The sequence below is a fragment of the Carassius gibelio genome, chromosome B11 (assembly GCF_023724105.1).
Source record: "Carassius gibelio isolate Cgi1373 ecotype wild population from Czech Republic chromosome B11, carGib1.2-hapl.c, whole genome shotgun sequence".
Taxonomy (NCBI): Eukaryota; Metazoa; Chordata; class Actinopteri; order Cypriniformes; family Cyprinidae; genus Carassius; species Carassius gibelio.
Genome location: NC_068406.1, coordinates 3433461 through 3439460, shown reverse-complemented (window position 1 = coordinate 3439460; position 6000 = coordinate 3433461).

Here is a 6000-nt window from a genome sequence, read left to right as displayed (position 1 = left end):
TTGGACACCTCATACATTGAGTGACAGAACACTTCTCTTTTATTATATATTTACATATTTGGTATTGCTGGATTCAGCACAACCCCACCTTTCCAACAAGCCATCATATGTGTTTCTATGATAATGCCAGGCAAAGCAAGCACAAAGTAAATGAAAACATTCTGCATAGATATTGAATTTGTGCATGTCCGCTTATTTTAGATATGTGTTTACATGTGTCTATTTATTCCATACATCAAGATATTCACATCCAGTCTTTTCTAGTAGTTAAATCAACTTCCTGACTACAAACATGTCAAGTTTCAAAGCTCTCAGAGCTTGTGTGATTGATCTGCATTAGTTTATATGCCTTAACTCCCATACGGACAGGCTATATTTTAGTCCTTTATTGGTTTTGTGGTGTATAACAATATCTGTTAATTTAACAATCTTAGCAGTAAAAATTTTTTAGCCAAGAATCCATTTCATATATGGGAGACCTTAGAGATGAGGAAAAACATTGTTGGGTTTAGTTCTACCTCCGGTAGGGGTATCTCGAAAATTCAGGGGCATTGTCACTAGCCTATTTATATGTAATGTATGAATTTAAATTATTTTAATACATTTTGTCACTTTTCATGCAGTTAAAGGGGGGGGGGGGGGTGAAATGCTCGTTTTCACTCAATATCCTGTTAATCTTAAGTACCTATAGAGTAGTACTGCATCCTTCATAACTCCAAAAAGTCTTTAGTTTTATTATATTCATAAGAGAAAGATAGTCTGTACCGATTTTTCCCGGAAAAACACGACCGACTGGAGGCGTGACGTGTGGGCGGAGCTAAAGAATCACGAACGCCAGTAGGCTTTTGCGTTGAAAGCGTTTGGAAGCTGTGACATTACCTTGAGGAAAAAAACATCATCCAAAACAAACCATGGCTATCAGTCGGATTCAGCCGTTTATTTATGATCCAGAATCAGATCCCGAGGCTGAAACTGAACGAGAGCAGCTGCAGCAACGACTCGCTCCGAGCGGGGCTCGAACTCGATCTCCGGCATGGGAGGCGGACGCACTAACAAGGAGGCAGAGATATTTTAAGCAGTTTTACTCACCGCCTGCGGTTCCAACACACGATCGTGACCCTTTTTCGTTGGGATTGCATCATCCTTAAGAAATAAATGATACGCAAATCCGTCGTCAAACTGGGCCTTGTTTGTAAAACAAGCATCTTCGAAATGCATGGAACAAACACAAACACTTGCACAACTCCGTTGATGCTCTGTAAAAATAAACTCCATCCACTGGTCCCTTAATGCTGTTTTTTCTTTGGTAATCTGTGCAGGGTTGTCTTGCACTGGCAACCAAAAACACACTTCTTTTGTGACATTTCGCGACGCTCTCGCTCTGATCAGTGATTGTCTGTGCTCAGCCTCTCTGTGCTCTGCTATACAGGAGCGCGCGCCCTTCCGGCAGACGTGCCCTTAGCACCCATATAAGGAAATTCCGCTCCATCTAACGTCACACAGAGCCATACTCGAAAAAAAACTTTCCGAAACTTGTGACAAACTAGAAGGAGTATTTTTGGAACAGAAATACTTCTTCAAACGTACAACTTAATTTTTGAAACTTTGTCCATGTTTAGCATGGGAATCCAACTCTTTAACAGAGTAAAAAACTCACCCCCCCCCCCCCCCCCTTAACATCTCTTAATTTATTTGACATTTTAACTTTTTGTTTAATTTTGAGTGCTGGTCAGAATAATTTTAAGAATTAATTTAATAATTCATAATATTGTGACATCCCAAAGGGCTGTAGTCCACATTTCCAAGTGCAATGTTGTCGTTGTTTACACGGCACAATAAAGACAGATCTTTAAATGTGACTCGGGAAAAACGAGTCGTCTCGGGGAGTGATTTGTTAAGTTGCGTTCTGTACTAGAATTAGTCTAGTAGTTCACCTGCTTCAGTCAGAGCATTCTTGAGCCAGAAAGAGAGTTGATTAGTTCATCTCATGAGTCTTCGGTTTTTTGAGTTGTTCATTCATCACATGACAGACCCATAAGCTAAACCTGCCTGTATGCAGTCTGATTTTTTTCCTGATTAATTCAAGGAAAAATATCTTAGCTGAGTGTGTGATATTGTTGAGATCTCTTTTAAAGCTTTAAAGGATACAATTGTAAGACAAGTTTGAGAAGCAGGAGACTAAAGGGCTATGCTCTCTGTCTAAATTCAGTCAAATGGAGAAAAGTTGATTTGGCGGAACTTCATAGAACAATGGACGATTACCCAAAAAAGTACAGTAAAAGTAACCCAGGAGTTTTTTAAGGTGAAACGTGGAATACCCTTCTGAAAAATCCAGCATAAACCAGCATGGATTCCAAGTAGTGTTTAGGCTGGTATAGTGTAGAACTGATTTTGAAGTTAAAAAAGTTTTGTGTGTGTGTGTGTGTGTGTGTATGTGTGTGTGTGCGTGTGTGTGTGTGTGTGTGAGTGTGTGTGTGCAGACCATGAAATATTGAAAATGATGATAGTGAGCACTTTTTTCAAAATTGCTGAGACAGAGTTAATTCAACCAAAGTAAATGGTCAAGTGCCCAACTTAAGGCAACAGTAATCACCATATTTTTACTCTCTATAGATCAGGATCATATGAAAACTGAGCATTTAACACTGGGGATTTTATAGTGTAAACATGTAAGCACTAACCTGTTTTTATTTATTAAATTAATTACATTTATTTTGAATATTGTCTTGGTCTTAAGCTACAAACACTAACCAGTTTTCAAAAGTTTAGATATGGTCTTGCCAGTATTATGCCAGCTCTCAAATGCTGGTCCACAAGCACACCAGCATCCCAAGCTGGTCTCAGCACACAAAACATACCTTATGCTGGTCCACAAGCACACCAGATTACCATCCTGGAATCCAGCAAACCAGCAACAAGCATCCGATGCTGGGGACCAGCAAACCGGCAACCAGCATCCCATGCTGGTCCCAGCATGCAAAACATGCCTTACGCAGGTGATAAGAAATTAAATAGTGGGGTTTTCAGCAGGGTATTCCGCAATGGCCAAGTCAATCTTCTAATTTTTCAATTGAGCATGTATTTCGCTTGCTGCAGACAAAACTAAAGGCAGAAAGACCCAAAAACTGAAGTCAGGTGCAGTAAAGACTGGCAAAGAATTACAAAGGAAGAACTCAAGTCTCTGATGATGTCCATGAGTTCCAGACTTAAGGCAGACATTAACTAACGTAACCTCGATTACCTGAAATACGGGAACGAGTACTGCGTCAAAGACGCTTATGGGAAAAACTCATTTTTTCTCCTGAACTGAAGCCTTATTCAATCACGCAGTGAAACTGCACAGCCATTGGTTCGTGCAGTGCTATTAAAACAAACCAATGGTTCGTCAGCGGTGCTGCAGGAACCTATGGCACGGAGCCCGCCAAAGCCCGCCAAAATGGGCAGGGAATCTGGCTATACATTGCCCGCTTCGCCACAGGAATTCAGATTTCTTCGACTGAAACGAAGACTGAGTCGTGCAGCCTTTTAGCATGGCAAGGAACGCAGTACTCTTTCCCATATTTCAGGGAACCGAGGTTATGTTAGTAACCGAGTACGTTCCCTTTCAATACTTCACTCATACTGCGTCGAAGACGCTTATGGGAACCCAGTTCAATCACGTCATGCTAAGAAGGGGGGACGACCAAAGCAATCCTACTTGATATGTGATACCAAGATATGACTGTGGCGAGTGGGGCGGGGCCGAGAGGCGTGGGAACGAGGAGTGAGGCCAGGTGTAGTGATTTGAGATGAGCTACACCTGAGCCCCACCGCTAGTATCGAGTCCCACGTAGGAGATGGAAGGATATAAAACTGGAGTGACGACCGTGAAGGACGAGAGAGGACCAGGCCTGGGACATTACTTTATGTTTTGGTTTTTATTTATGCGCACCAGTCATCCGTGAGGGGCTGGTGCGCCGTTTTGTATTTACTTTTGAATATTAAAATGAGTTTTGATTGTGCGCCGGTTCCCGCCTCCTTCTTCCCGATGAATATGGAGATTTGTTTGTTACAGTGGTGCCGAAGCCCGGGAGAAGGAGGGACGCGCTGCTGAAGATCCCTCGCCGCTGTGGTGAATCCGCGGTGCCCTCGAGCTGGCGAGGTACGTGCCGCCATTGACGCTCGAGGCGGTGGGCTGGAGCGAGTTGCCGGGGACGGGCGAGCTCCCTGCCGACCGCCCACGACAAGGAGGGGCGGCTGCCGTCCGTGAGGGAGCGGAGGAGTCGGCGCCGTTCGCCAGGGGGCCGGAGCCTGCCGCCTCCGTGACGGAATCCGGAGGGGCAGGGAACGGGGGACTCCTGCCGCTGCCCAAAATCGGAGGAGCCGTCGCCGTCCACCGGGCGGCGGAGGAGTGTCGTGCCGTCCGCCGAGGGCCGTCCAGTGCCACCGCCGGGCACCGCGGAGGAGATCACCCAGCCGGTGGAGGGCCGAGCAGCAGTGCGTCTGGGAACCGGATTTTTTTTTTTTTTTTTTTTTTTTTTTTTTTCTCTCTCCCCTCTCTCGTCCCTGTCGCTCCTCCTTCCATCTCCTTTTCTCTCGCCTCGTCTGTCCTACCCCCAGGTTCCCGCAGGTCCCCGTGAGCGGTCTCCCCCGGAGGGAAGGGGGGGGGGGGGGAGTAGAGCGCAGTCTCGGGAGTACCCCCCGGCCTGCGAGGGGCGATGGGGGTATGTGGCGAGTGGGGCGGGGCCGAGAGGCGTGGGAACGAGGAGTGAGGCCAGGTGTAGTGATTTGAGATGAGCTACACCTGAGCCCCACCGCTAGTATCGAGTCCCACGTAGGAGATGGAAGGATATAAAACTGGAGTGACGACCGTGAAGGACGAGAGAGGACCAGGCCTGGGACATTACTTTATGTTTTGGTTTTTATTTATGCGCACCAGTCGTCCGTGAGGGGCTGGTGCGCCGTTTTGTATTTACTTTTGAATATTAAAATGAGTTTTGATTGTGCGCCGGTTCCCGCCTCCTTCTTCCCGATGAATATGGAGATTTGTTTGTTACAATGACAATAACAATTAGGAGCACCATAAGATCAATGAGGATACGTCTGGCCTAGCCTGATCATCCCGTGTTCGTATCGCCTCAGTACCAAAGGGACCGGGTGCATATTAGCAGAGTTTGAGTCTTGGGCAAAGAATGGCCAAGATAATGCAAATGAGGAACAAAAAGGTGACCTTTACACAGAAAGTACCCTAGCATGAAGTGCCGGGACATCTAGATTATAAAATCTTGCAAATGTGGATGGCGACAGCCACCGCACACATTTCTGTGATAGTCACACCACTAGACAATGCCCACGATGTAGACACTGCTCTCGTTGAATGGGCTCTTACTCAAATTGGGCTTTGCAGGCCCAAAGAAGAGTAGGCTAGCTGGATTGCATCCACAATCCACTTCGAAAGCCTTTGTTTGAGACCGGTAAACTGAGCATCTGTGACAGGTCGGCTATCCAGTGCTGATTTTCCCAGAGTGGAACCCAAAACCCAACATGAAGTAAGTTATTTTTAATTTCTTGTATGATTTTTGTGCTGTTTTTGCCATTTCAACTCCTACTACAGTTTTAATTGGATTGTCTTCAAATTTATTGAGGGTCATCATAAGACCTTTGTCCTAGGAACATATTAAAGTTTCAACAAGTGTTAAATAAGCTGGCATCATGCTAGATACATATTAATACATGCTAGCAACACTTGGCTAAGTGCTAAAGCATGCTACTAATGTAGTGAAAAATGTAGTAGGTAACAGCTAACAGGAAGTGTCATGTGTAACACTGTTATGGACTCCTAGTAACATATTAAAAAGTGCCAGCAAGTGAAAAAGCAATGGCAGCATGCTAGAAACAACACTTAGCTAAATGTTAAAGCATCATATTACTGCAGTGAACTAGGAAGTTACCGTAATTCAGGCATACAGTGTGCAATCTGCCCCAAATTGAACGAGTTTGATGAGAGTCCTGTCCTGAACA